The sequence below is a fragment of the Podarcis cretensis genome, assembly GCF_951804945.1.
Source record: "Podarcis cretensis genome assembly, chromosome: 5".
NCBI lineage: Eukaryota > Metazoa > Chordata > Lepidosauria > Squamata > Lacertidae > Podarcis > Podarcis cretensis.
In genome coordinates, this window is record NC_137174.1 from 84,971,006 (window position 1) to 84,985,939 (window position 14,934).

At 41.7% G+C, this 14,934-nt stretch overlaps 1 long non-coding RNA gene across 1 annotated transcript; it reads left to right on the plus strand.

Moving 5' to 3' along the window:
• The first annotated feature begins 274 nt into the window (after positions 1-274).
• On the plus strand, positions 275-7,151 carry LOC307217295. Its single transcript, XR_013839539.1, has 3 exons — positions 275-331; positions 3,915-3,976; positions 6,730-7,151. It is a non-coding gene; the product is annotated as an uncharacterized lncRNA (long non-coding RNA).
• The last annotated feature ends 7,783 nt before the right edge of the window (positions 7,152-14,934 follow it).

Sequence of the window (14,934 nt, forward strand, 5' to 3'; positions counted from 1 at the left end):
CTGGGAAAAGTTCAGAAAGGGGCAACCAAATTGATCAAGAGAATACAGCATAATAAGGAATCTTTTCTAGAAGGAAAGGTTATGACATATGAGAGTCCCAGGGGTTTTTTGCAGCCGGAATTCACCAGGTTCTGGCACCTCTCAGGCGAGTGGCATTGCCATTATAAAAGAACAAGGGAGTCTTCATGGTGAGTTCCAGAACCACTTTTTCTAGAGGGAAAAATAGCACTGTATGAGGTCATGGTGTGCTTTTCTCCCTCTCTCATTCTGCTAGAACCCGGGACCAACCAACAAAGCTGAATATTGGAAAGTTCGGGACAGACAAAAGTAGGTAGTTTTCCCCAGCACAGAGTTAAACTATGGAATTTGTTTTCACATGATGTAGTGCTGGCCACCAACTTAGATGGCTTTACAAGTGAATTAGTCAAATTCATTGAAAATAAGGCTATTCGTGGCTGCTAGCCATGATGGCTATGCTCTGTGTCCACTGTCAAGGACAGTATGCCTCTCTATCTCATTTCTGGGAATCATAAGACAGTATGCCTCTCTATCTCATTTCTGGGAATCATAAGTGGGAACAGTCTCTGACTCAGGTCCTCTTAGTGAGCTTCCCATAGGCATCTGGCTGGCCCCTATGAGAATAGGATACTTGACTAGATGGAGCTTTGATCTAGTAAAGATAAAGGGACCCCTGACCATTAGGTCCAGTCGTGGCCGACTCTGGGGTTGGGGTGCTCATCTTGCTTTATTGGCCGAGGGAGCTGGCATACAGCTTTGGGGTCATGTGGCCAGCATGACTAAGCCGCTTCTGGTGAACCAGAGCAGCACACAGAAATGCCGTTTACCTTCCCGCCGGAGTGGTACCTATTTATCTACTTGCACTTTGATGTGCTTTTGAACTGCTAAGTTGGCAGGAGCAGGGACCAAGCAACAGGAGCTCACCCCGTTGCGGGGATTCGAACTGTCAACCTTATGATCAGCAAGTCCTAGGCTCTGTGGTTTAACCCACAGCGCCACCCGCGTCCCTTATTTTGATCTAGTAGGACTCTTCAAATGCTGTTATTTTCCTGAGTTATTTTCCTGAGTTCAAAAAGGGAAAGTAAAGATGAGTAAAATCTACAGAGGTGAAGACGTGCTCAAAACCACTTCGCCTAATCTTGTACATTGGTTTTCAAAGTTAACTGCAAGTGGTTTTGAGAGTGGAAGCCATGTTGACTCATCCAGCCTACTCTCTGAAATGCACACATGCACATATTGGTATACATTTATTGTAGAGACGTTTGCATCTGACTTGTAAATTTAAACCAAGTTCTAAATTGCAATTGATTTTCTATGAGATCAAATTTAACCCACATTAATGCAAAATACATTCTTCTTAATAAAGGATTTGCACTGAATAGCAGAGAAATTCATGGTGATTAGCGACTCAAGGGAAAGTATGTTGCCCTTTCTTGTTACAGATAATTTATCACCTGAAATGTCTATCTGGTTTCCAAGGCAATGTGTAAGCAAAGTTAATGAGATATAAATGACATTTTATTCTTCATCATTTATTCACACAAATTAGTAAAATCAGCTTTTATGGAAGGTTTCCTTATTTTTCCCCACATTTTGTCTCTGACAAAACAAATAGGAAAACTAGTTTGAAAACATCAAAAAGGTAGTGATCATGAGTAATTTTAATGATATGGTCGGTCTGGGACCAGAAAAACCTGGATTCAAATCCTGCTGAATCATGAAGCTGATTGAATAGCATTCAGCCAAGCTTTATCTTTCACTGAAATATACCTTTCAAATCTGTTTCAAGGGTAAGTGGGGCAATTACATGTTTCCTGCCCTGAGTTCTTCAGAAGAATGATGGGGTACAAAACTAATAAGTAACTTCCCCATATTAGTTAATGGGATAGAAGCTGAAAAGAAGATTCTCATGTACAAGGCTACCTTCCATCTCCATGGTCCTCAGGCACCTTCCATGGTTCTGGCAGGGCAGGCGGTTTGAGTTGGGTGAGTAGTTTGCTCTAGCTGCTCTAGCTGGTTGCAAACCTTCCCTGGGATTGGGCTGCAACGCTTCGCTGGGGGCCGGCTCATTCATGACAATAGGCAATGGCTGTACACCTCTACCAGTTAAGACAGCCAATGGCTGAAGGGTAATGAGCACATTCCCCAGGAAACCTGAAATCTGGAGGCAGCATCACCCAACTAGCTGGTTCCAACCTGTCTGTGCCAAATTTTGCAATAGAGAAATGTCAGGATGCTTCCCCCAACCCCAGTTTGCATGCAAAGAGCCATGAGCAAATCAAACAGCCCTGTTGAGCTTCTCATGCAAGAAGGTTTGTTCATCTCACCACAGTCTAGAGACTCAAACGAAGTGCTGTCTCTCCTCATTGCCTTGCAACCTGCAAAACTTCCCTGAATGTGTTCATTGTCAATATGCCTAAGAGGGAAGCTATGTGTTTTGAACCTTTTATCTATCCTCTTTTATCTCCAAATATATATTTTAACTATATTTTGATAAGGTTTGAAACCTTGACACCTGGAAAAATATGGCCTCTGATAGATGGCTACATTCCTTATCCACACCTTAGTCTGGGAGGTGCAGATCAAATTGGATAATATCAGAATTTACAGAAATCAAATTTCTCCAGAGAAATTGGGTTGCTGGTTCTATCTCTCAGCAACCTGGAAGAGATAGAGATAACAGGATAAAAGTGCCTGTTCAGGGCATAATTCTACAGTAGATTCCAACATACCAATATCTGTTTTCAATAAGGTCAGGAAAGATACCGCAGGCAACACCATATCTAAAGAACAGCCCTTAGAACAGCCCTTTATTAACCAGTTTTTTTTCATAGGTGACCCTCTGAAACACATTTAGGAATCAAGGAAGCTGCCTTATACGGAATCATTCATCGGGCCATTTAGCTCAGTATTGTATATACTGATTTACAACACCGTCTCTATTGTTCCAGACAGAGGACAATTCTCATTCCTACCTAGGATGCAAAGTTGTTGCTGTTTCACTGAGCTATGATGATGGTGATAATGACGATTTATTTTATGCCACCCATCTGACTGGGTTTCCCCAGCCATTCTGGGTGGCTTTGAGCAAACTAAAACACCAAACACTGTCAAACATCAAACATTAAAAACTTCCGTATTGTCAGACGGCAGAGGAGCCAACCCCCATGGCAGGTTGCCATGAAGGGATAAGAAAAGGAAAAGTCCTTAACATCTGCTTTTCTTCAATATTTACAGAGATAGGCTTGAGAATGCAGCTTCTTGGAATAATGGTGTTGTCCAGAGTAAATCCCCCCTCTCTCCCACTTCCTCATTCATCATCTCTTCTACAGGTGGCGCTGAGGGCCTTTTGCTTCTGAGCCCTTTGATCTCCTACTTTTAAGGCTTGCTGGGTTCTGGGAGATGGTGGGTCTAGAATGCTTTCCAGTGACAACATGTCAGCCAGCTGCTCCAGCTCTGCCTCCTCCTCCTCTCCCATTACTTCCTAACTTCCCCCCTCATCTTCCTCTGAGCTGTGACTTCCCTCAAACCCCTGTTGTAATTCTGAACTGTCTTCTTCTTCTCTGGAAGGGTCAGGCTAGAGAGGCAGTCTCCACCATTTGTCCTCTGCCCAGTCCCTGACACCTATACAGAGCTGCCTTTGAAACCCACCATAATCTTGAATCCCTTCCCAAAATTTCGATTTTCATACTCTTTACATCACATCTGAACGCTGTTAATGAAGCTAGGGAATGGAAATAAAACCATCTATCCATCCCATCTAATCCAGCCTACAGCTGATATAAAACAAGGCTGACTCAAGCCTCACATGTGGAAACAACCTTAGCAGACCTTATCAGCAGGGCTAACTAGAATAACACAGAATGTTAATAGTTTCTGTTCTTTTGGCATGAAAGTGACAAAAAACGTTCCAAACACAGCTGAGGTGGGAGACAACCGTTCACTGCTGCCTAATCAGGTAATTAATATAAACACAGAATTTTTTCCAAGGCTTCTTTGTCTAATTTACATTTTTGAGAGCAATTGATTTATTATGAAGCTCTCAATGACAGAAATGCCACCTTGCAGATGAACAAGTATTTGAATGTGCATTCGGATTGTGCATTGTTTTCTGCATTAGCCAACTATATGATTCTATGAACTAATAACTTGGGACGGACTCATCAATATAGCTCTGTAATGTACCACCTTTCCATGTGTTCACCTGTAAGTCCATTCTACCACATTTCTGCATGAAGCAGTATTAAACTAAACAAAATATATTCTGAACTAAAATTTAAATGCAAAGCACTAAAAAACCATGCAGCATAACCCTTCCAACTCTGCAAATTTTATGATTTTATGATTCTATGTTGTCAACAGGGTGGAATTATTATTATTATTATTATTATTATTATTATTATTATTATTATTATTATTATCTTATACCCCACCCATCTTGCCGGGCCTCTCCAGCCACTCTGGACAGCTCCCAACAGAATATTAAAGGTAAAGGTAAAGGTACCCTTGACAGTTAAGTCCAGTCGCAAACGACTATGGGGTTGTGGCGCTCATCTCACTTTGCATGCCAAGGGAGCCGCCATTTTCCCAGGTCATGTGGCCAGCATGACTAAGCCAATTCTGATGAAGCCAGAGCAGCACATGGAAACGCCATTTATCTACCTGCTGGAGTGGTACCTATTTATCAAATTGCACTTTGTGCTTTTGAACTGCTGGGTTGGCAGAAGCTGGGACCAAACAATGGGAGCTCACCCCATCACGAGTTCTTGAAGTGCTGATCGCCAAGTCCAAGCTGCACAGTGATTTAAATCACAGTGCCACCCACGTAACAGAATATTAAAAACACAATAAAACATGAAACATTAAAAACCTCCCTAAACAGGGCTGCCTTCAGATGTCTTCTAAAATTCAGAAAGTTGTTTATTTCCTTGACATCTGATTGGAGGGCGTTCCACAGGGCGGGTGCCACTACCGAGAAGGCCCTCTGTCTGGTTCCCTGTAACTTGGCTTCTCGCAGTGTGGGAACCGCCAGAAGGCCCTCGAAGCTGGACCTCAGTGTCTGGGCAGAACGATGGGGGTGTGGAACTCGCCACCTAGGAGATAAAATATTGTTAGTTGGTGATGGCAAGTTAAGAGATAACCATCAGGCCATCACAAAACTAACTGGTTTCCATTGGTTGATCTCAGTATCCTTCCAGGCAGTGGAGAGGAAGATAGTCTTGCATAGAATTATAAAACTTGGGAGAACAGGTTCTTTGAGATTCCTGCATTACAAGGGGTTGGTCTCGATGACCCTTGGGGGCCTTTCCAACTCTGATGGTTATCGATTTGTGGTATCATGGAGGTGGGCTTTTTCACTGCTGGCACTAATGAACTCGTGTTCAGAGTTTAAAGTTGTTATAGGCTTTGTATGCAACAGGATCTCAAAACTGTTTCAGTGTTTAATAGGCAGCTAGTGCAGGTCCTCTATAAAATGATATATAGAGTCCTATATAAAGTCCTATATAGAGTCCAAAATAAATATATATTTAAAAGGATGCAAGTAGTCCTATCAACCCTTGATGTATCAAAATCTCATGTATTTTGATGAACTTTCACTGCCGGATAAAAATGCTTAGGACATACAGAATTTAACAGAAGTGGGGAATCTAGAGTTCCAATGTCAGGGTGCTAGATTCTGGGCTGCTACTTTTCAATTTGTTTGGTTACTTAGACTGTTTATATGCTTCTTCTTCTTCTTCTTCTTCTTCTTATTATTATTATTATTTATTTATTTATTTAATATTTATTAAGTTTGCATACTACCCTTCATCTGTAGAACTCAGCGCACTTTACAATATGAAATACAATATAAAAAAACACAACACAAAATGCATGACAGAAACAAGAACAAAAGACCCGAGAAACTCTCTGAGCGGCTTGAACGTCATCATAATGAAAATGTCCTCATGTTGTCCTCTGAAGCAAGGGTCAATGACCTGGTGAGCAGGTCAATGTTGCTTAGCTCCTGATGAAGGCATTTAATGTTGATATGACTACTAAAATCGTTGGACTAGATGACCCTTGGGGTCCCTTCCAGCTCCGCAATCCTATGATGCTATGAAGATTTTATGCTTTTCTGCCTACATCATACCTGCATCTTTTGCAAATAGGAGTCAGCTGCACCTTTAGATTAAGTTTGTGAAGGGTTAAACCACAGGCAACATGGGATTTGTCAATAAGAAGACTGATAACCATTTGCCCATCATTTGGTAACAGTGCTTTTAAACCTACACCGCTAATTATGGCCCAGTTGAAAAATGGAGTGAGATCCCAGCAGCGAAAATGTCAATAGGAGGTTTAGAAAGGATTGATCTGGTGTGAGCTGGAATGGAAGATCCAATGGAAAAAAACCCAAAAAAGCTTCAATACACTTCCAGAAAGTTTTAAAAGTTTAGGAAGCTTTGTAAATTTGGAGACTGACTACCTAGAAATAATACCCTGAAAAGCTGCAGATAAATGGTAATTTGTCTATTTATATAAATAGTTATTAAATGTTAAAAGTGGAGTCTAGATGTTGAACTCCAACTTCCATCAGCTCCAGCCAAAATGGGCCTTTGTCAAGGATGATGACAGTTATATAGTCCAACAATATCTGGAGGACCATAGAGAGGTATGTTCACATCTCACTATAATACCATTTGGTATTATTCTTTGCCCATTTACTTGTAGGCTGAGGATGCCATGATAAGGAGAACAGGATGTAGCTTCCTTGGAGACAGTTTCCATAACCTGGCACCAGACAAGCACATGAAGATTCGAAACAGAGAACCAGCTATATTATTTGCAACCTGACTCTGGACTGCATATGGAGGCAGAGGAAAGAAGAGAGAAACTTAGTTGTTTGGGAACAGGAAGAAGCTGTTACCGTATCTCTTAAAACTACACATATATCAGCCTTGTTGGGGAATTACTCTTTGGAGAAATAAATCAAAACTCAAGAGTTGAAGAACTGCATGTTGCAAGGGGCCTTGGGATCTGGAAGATCCCATTTAAACAAAACTGCCTAGGGATGCAAGGCAATTTTCTCACTGGGGAACTGCAAACCTCTGGCCAATTACTTCTGCGGCCATAAATGTGACAATCAGTTAGAGCAGAAGTGAAAGCAATAAGAACCTGCCCACAAATCCTCTTCCATTAAAATATATTGTGCGATTTGACACTTTGCATTTTTAAGGTTCTTTTTAAGAGACGTAATAATACAATAACAATGAATAAAATAAATTTGAACAGATTCCATTGATTATACAGAAAACGGTAAAATCGTGTTGAAGATTTAAGAGTGACTAATTCTAAACCTTTCCTTCAAGAAAGCGAATGAAAATGGTTAATGAGGAAAAGTTCCTTGTAGATATTTTCAAACAATAGATGCTATAGAATTCAGTGATGGCCAAACTTGGCCCTCCAGCTGTTTTGGGACTACAATTCCCATCATCCCTGACCACTGGTCCTGTTAGCTAGGGATGATGGGAGTTGTAGCCCCAAAACAGCTGGAGGGCCAAGTCTGGCCATCACTGCTAGATAAAGCTATATCAAAACTGCCTTTGAGAGGTTTTATTTGCTTTCACTTATCAAAATTGCCCATCTTATTTGCCCTCCTCCCCAATTCCTACCCCCCCAAAAAAACCCCATAACATTTTGGTTATTGATGGTACCATCTCACTGCACTTTATATCTCAGATGTGATGTGTACAGAGAATGGCTATGCAGTTTTTAAAAAATGAACAATAACTGAAAGATGAGCCTTAGCCCACGCCACTCATGCTTCCTTACCAGTTTTAGTGCTTCAAGGAATGTTACGGACATTATGGGGGGGGTGAGGGGTCACTATTTATGCAGTATCTTGCAATGTAACCCTTCCCGCTGCAGCTTTGACCTCCCCCCAATGCCCCCATATGGTAATTAAGATCCAATCATGCTGTTTCAAAGCCTAATTGCCACACAGCAATTATTTTCAGAGGGCTTGCAGCAATTAGACCTGAAAAGCAGCTTTCCATTGGCTCTGGTGGGAGAGAGATTTGTGAAGACTAATTACTTAAATGAGGCAGGCCCTTACATCAGGGGACGGGCCATAGCTCAGTAGCAGAGCATCTGCCTTGCAAGCAGAAGGTCCTTGGTTCTATCCTCGGCATCTCCCGGTAGGACTAGGAGAGACCAAGATGGATCAAGGATCTGATTCTGTATAAGGCAGCTTCCTATGTTCCTGTGTAGAGATTCCACAAACTTTCCTTCAGGATTTATATCGGTAACTTCCCTTTATATCAGTGATTTATATCAGTGAGAGCCAACATTTCAATGTCAGTCAGAGGACAGGATTTTCACAGTTGTAGTCAATCTGATGCCTTCCAGATGTTGTTGGCCTTCAGCTTCCATCATCCCTGAGCATTGGCCAGGCAGGCAAGGCCTGATGGAAGTTGGAGTGCCAACAACATCTGGAAAGGACCTTTTGGCTATTTCTGCCATAATATTTTCTGGATATGTTTGTGTGTGTGTGTGTGTGTGTGTGTGTGTGTGTGTGAGTGTGATAGATAGATTAGATAGATAGATGAGAAATCTCAAAGCGCTTCACGATATATATACAAACTATTAAATTCACTAAAAAATAACAATTAAAATATCCAGATGGCCACCATGAAATTAATAGCTGTGGTGGTATGTAATTGCTTTTATTTATTTGTTTGTTTATTTATTGATGTTCTACTTTCTAACAGTTTAAGATATTACAGTGTTTTTAAATGTTTTAAATATGTTTTTATTATTATTTCATTTTAAATAGTACTATTTTATGATTTTGATGTCTGCAGCTCTGGACTACTTTGGAAGGAAGGGTGGAATACATTTTTGTTAAGAAAAATAAAATACAATAAAACAAATGCCACATACTTTTAAGCAGCTACAGCAGCTTGACCCAAAAATAAAAAGGGAAAGGAACTACATTTCAACAGTCAGGAAATGACATGGTTAAAAGATAGGTGTTTAACAGTCTGGAAAAGCATTCCATCTTCAACACACACCTAATACAGAGGTCATGCCACAAAATAGCCATTTGCTATTGAAAGCAATAGTAAATAAACACTAACTAAGAACATAGGATGCTGTCCTGCTGTATAAACTTCCAGGAGACATACCTTTGGAAAATAGGAATCTACTTTATACTCCATCTCACCACTGATCTGTCTAGCCCAGTTTTTCCTGCATTGACTGACTGAAGCTGTCCAACATTTCAGACAGCAGACATTCTCAGCCCTATCCGGAGACGCCAAGCATTGAATCTAGGGTCTTCTGCAGGCGAAGCAGATTCTCTACCACTGAGCTATTGCCCTTCCTATAGGTATACAACCCCTAGCAGAATGGTACAATGGGATGTGGTTTAAGGCGCAAGTCATAAAGATCTCCTTATATTAGATATAAGGGCTTAGTCTCTCTCCCTCCCACACACCCCATTTGTGAGTTCTGGAGAAACTACTTGAATGTTTGAAGAGGGCTGGTGTTGCATTTATGACTGAAATAACACATGCCACACACAGAATGACTCATATACCTCCTGTTATTAAACAGGTACCAAGAGAAAATGATATGTTAATAGAAATCTAATTGATGCTTTCTTTAATAATCTTGGCTTGACTTATACAGCACAAGTGTTGGAAAGCAGCGATGCTGGAAGGGAGCACTTAAAAATAAATCCACAGACACAGTTTCACCCGTAGAAGGGATCTGAGATTTGTGCTGTTGCCAAGAAGGGGTTCCATTTACTTTTTCTCTCTCTCCCTCTCTGTATTTTATTTAAGATGGATTTTCTTTCATCCACTTCAAGTGATGAGTGGCATCAATTCATGAGACAGACAATGAAATAATTGTGTCTATAAAATACAGTTCCTGACTTCTGTCAGATGGAGAAGCCAATGTCTATGCAGAGCTCATCCAGATGCATTGCTTATGCAATATTTGAAATAGAAAAGTAGACAATCTGGACTTCCTGAAGCTTAACCAAAATGCAGGTATTTTTTGAAATTCACACTTCTCCAGATTTCATAATCTAGTGATAACAATAAAAATGTGTATGAAGATGTGTGTGTGTTAGGGGACAGCATGCATTGAAATAGATATGTTTGTGAAAATAGCATATACAAATGCATTACAATAGGGAAAATTACTTGCGAAGATTTGCACACAAGGAAAAATTGCATACCAAATGTGTACATTAGAAGAAATGTGCAATAAAATGCTGAACATCTTTTGGATCAACTTTTCCTTTTCATGCTGCACATTGCATCAAAAAACCATTCTGCTTCTGTTGAAATTCAGTTTTATCTAGACCTGTGCACCAACGGCCTCTCAAAATTCTCCACCTCATTCGCCAGCAGATGATTTTTGTGGGGATAGGGGGAAATGATTTCACTGAATTCGGCACAGGAAATGAGAATTTCACCAACAATGTCCAAAGTGCACTTCTAAATTTGCAGCCGCCGCCACAAAGCATTTCTCCCCATTCACCTAAGCACATCCCTTTATGCTACTTTTGCCACTATTTTGATCCTCCAGAACAACCTGGGCTACCTAGAGCCATTGAAGGGCACTGTGGGCAAGACATGGTAACTGTCACAAAAAGAAAAAGGCAGAGAATTTATTAAGAGTAGTAGTATTAGTGTTATATTTGTACCCAGCCCATCTGATCGGCCTTCTTTTTCCATGACAGTTAGAAAACAATGGATTTTTTTTTCCTTTGAGAAATTTCAGCTCTATTTTCACCAGAAATTTCAAAGTTCACTTTGAATTTATTGACATTCAGATCCCCCCATGGGATCTGCAACCCAACTTCTGCAAAAGTTTGCTAGACTCAGATTTGCTACCCCAGTAGGAACTTTAAAGGTCATCAAAAATTTCATCCTGGAAGGAAATGTGTCAATAAACACCATCGTTAGAGTTCTGATTTTTATTTTTAAAATGAACATCCCCGCTTTGCTGTGTCCTTTTTTTCCTTTTCTTTAGGAAGCTTTATCCCAGCAAACCTTGTAGTTTAAATGTCTCAAAACTCATGGAGCAGATGCACTCAATTCAGTCAAGACTCCGAGCTGTTGACTGTCATGCACCATTATCAGACTTCAGAATGCCTGTCTCTTATCTGAAGGATGTTACCTCCCAACAGGGCTGATATTTGCCTTTGGTGTCAGCCTTCAGGCATGTGATCTTTGATCATGGATCAAGTCCTTTGTGGTAATGTAACGTGGTAACAACAAAGCACCAATTTCACAATGACTGACTGGCTGTTGCCTGTTGTGCTTCTGATATGAGTAAGTAAACTTCATTGAACATTCTGAGCATATTCCTAGCTTGGCTAAACACATTCCAATATGTAGCCTTGCCTGATTATTATTAATAATAATGGAATCTATGGGTGCAAGCTCACTAATAGCTCAGTGCACCATTCCCTTCATGTGTAGTGAAGGCTTCAAAATCCCGTACCGTGTATCCAATACAGTATTCATGATCATCAGTAGGTACAAGTTAGTTCGGATTGATGAAATGATTGCTTTCTAGTCCATGCCCTTTCAGGATCCCTTTTGTAGGGATTCCCTTCTCTAGGATCCATTTTAGGAATTCTCTGTGGCACAATTATTTAGTGCGTTCGGCTGTTAACCAAAAGGTTGGTGCTTTGAGTCCCTCCCAGGGACAGGGACAGCATTTTTATTCTACTGGTGCAGCACTAAAACTGCTTTCACATTTACAAAGCTAAGCAGGGTCTGCTATGGTTTCAAATTGGATAGGGCACCATTTCATAGCTGTCAACCATCCCTTATATGGCGGGAAACTCCCTTATCCCAGCGCTGTTTCCCGCTGCTGTCCTGGATTGATGACATCCCGTAAATTTCCCGGGTTTCAAAGGAAGCAGCTCCTCTCCCTCCCTCCCTGCCGGCCAGGGAGGAGGGAGGCTCCAACTGTGTTGCTTGGCTGCATTGCTCACCCAATAAGGAGTCTAAGAATGACTGGGGGGGTGGAGCTTGCATGCCTTGTGCCGATCAAATCGGCCGCGTTGCCTGGGGACTCGCCTTTGCTCAGCGCTTCCCAGCGGAGAGGTGACGGTGGTTTTCCTTGCTGCATCCCCTTTGCCGGGTTGTTGCACTATGGGAACCACCGCTTGAGGCTTTGTTTGGCTGCTGGCTGGGCTTTCTGCCTTTGGCTCGGAGGGGCTCAGAAGCTGAACATACCTGTGCTCGGAATCGGATGGATATGTCATTGACGGCCCACTCACCCTTGCTGGGGAAAAGGTCTGTCTGGAGTGGGGGCACATGGTGGGGGGAAAGGAAAGGAGCTGGTTGACTACAATGGCGGGGGTGATCTCTTGGGAGGGGGGGCTTTTGGGTTTGTTTTGGAGGCTCCTTCGATTGACTGTTATGGGGAAAAGGAAAGGAACTGGTTGGCTAAAATCCCTTATTTTGACTGCTGATCCCTTATTTTCGAGGCTGCTGGTCCCTTATTTTCAAATCTGTAAGTTGACAGCTATGCACCTTTTGTTGAGATAGGTTGGACTTGATGACCCTCAGGATCCCTTCCGACTCTACAATTGTGTGATTCTATTATTCTCCCTGCCTGCTTGTCCTGATCCGCCAGGCCTTTGGTCGGGGTTCAGTCTGATTCTTTTCTTTCTGTATAGCAACAAGCATTAAAGAGGTCTCCTAGCCCGCTCACAGGTCCTTTATAAGACCAGTGGTAACATTTGGCCCTGGGTAATATTAACCACTCTCAGTTGTACCTGTGGACTGCCATCTGTCCAGATTTTAATTTGTTCTGAACTAATTGTAAGATATATTTTAAGTGATTGCCTGTTTTTATGTTCTTATGGTCTTTGTATACTGTGTAGGTTTTATGATGTTAGTCACCCTGAGCCTGGCTCCGACCAGGGAGGGCGGGGTACAAATAAATTATTATCATCATTATTATCATCATTATTATCATTATTATCATTATTATTATCAACAGGCCCAAAGGAGGGCCTGGTAAAATGGTTTGATGCAGGGATACCAAAGAAGGATGTCAAAAATGATGGAAAGTTTAAGTCTAGTGCTTTATTAGAAGAAAGTATAAATTTACAAAGGACTGCAAAGCCTTGCAGCCTTGAGTCAGTGTGAACACCAAAACAGCAAGTGTTTGTCATGATTATCTACACCCATGCAGGCATTTTATGCATTACTTATACAGAAAACAGCATACATGAGTTTCACCAGAAACTCCTTTCAGTCAACGTGGCCAATGAAGGCAAAGGTGGCAGGTATCCATGTCTATGGATTGCTCCCTTTGCCGATAAACATCTCTCTCATTATCAAAGAAATCTGAGCAGATGGTACAATGTGCACGGATAGGCATCCTTTACAACTGCAAGATCAAGGAAAAGAGGCAAAGACTCAGATGTGGAGCAGCCTCTCCGCCCGTCTTGAGCTCTTGTCCTCCAGCTTCCTTCCCCCACCCTGAACCTGGGAAGCTTCCTGGGAAGGAGCGCTCTCCCTGCAGCCGCCGCTATCAGGTCCAACAATGAACCTGTCGGTTTCCAGTTCAAGCCTCACTAGGTTGCCAGATTCAAATTTGGTTCCTATCTCAGTGATTTCCAGAAGGGAACAGAAATGACGTTCTTAATTAAGGTGCAGGAGCAAGCCCTTGCTGGTACCTTTCCTGGGAAAATCAGAGGCTCACTATGTCAGGTTCCTATTGGAAGACCGGACAAATGCTAGAACATTAGCAGTGGCAAAGTTTTTATCAGTGGTTGCAAGAACCAATGATCCCTATATTCTGAACAAAATGCACGTTTAACCTGGAGGTAGGCTGTATGAATTGTGTATTGCTTTGTAACAATTTGTTGGGTCTCTGGACCGTAATAAAGATTGATTGATAGATAAACAAAGGTTCCAAGCAAAGGAATATAAAGGAATATGAAAAAAAGAAAGTGTTTGAGGAGAACATTAAGACCAACAATACAGAATTATTTAAATGCATTACAAGCAGGAATCCAAGTGGTGCTGGTGCGAACGATGGGCATTTCGTTCCCAACACAGGACTGCAGATACAGCCATTTCCCTTTCTTCACTTCTAAGATTGGTTTGTTGAGAGCAAATTAGTCAGGCAAAAAAGAAGAGTGATGAAGCCAGGGACATTTTGGTTGCAATGCAATTAACATTTCCATCTTCCAAGAAAAAAAAGGGTTAAAAAAATACCATCTGGTTTTCGAATATTAAATGTGCTGCAAAAAAAAAAAAAAGCGCTCTTGTGTGCCTCGCTGAAATTATATTTCTCATTTGCTGTTGGCAATCAGGAAAAAAGCAAAAAGAAACAGAAATGTTCTCTGTGAGTAACAGGGCTGCGTGCAAAGTGGAAGCTAATCAAGCAGGTGCAGATCATCATTCTGATAATGATTCGGTAATAACTGCCATGCCAAATATGGCCAATGACTGCAAACACTATCCTGAAGTTGGTATGTTTTGAAGGACCACATTTTAGAGACAAAAACCTGGAGTGGAATCAAGGCCAGATTCTGGCTGTCGGGATTGTCTAGAGCTGGTACATTTGCATAGATGGAATGTACTTTTGAGCCAGTGTGGTGTAGTGGTTAAGAGCAGTGGACTCGTAATCTGGTGAACCAGGTTCGCGTCTCCGCTCCTCCACCTGCAGCTGCTGGGTGACCTTGGGCTAGTCACACTTCTTTGAAGTCTCTCAGCCCCACTCACCTCACAGAGTGTTTGCTGTGGGGGAGGAAGGGAAAGGAGATTGTTAGCCGCTTTGAGACTCATTCGGGTAGTGATAAAGTGGGATATGAAGTCCAAACTCCTCCTTTTCTTCTTCTTGAGGTATGATGATCCCTCCTGCTTGCCTGCATGGAGATAAGTGCAT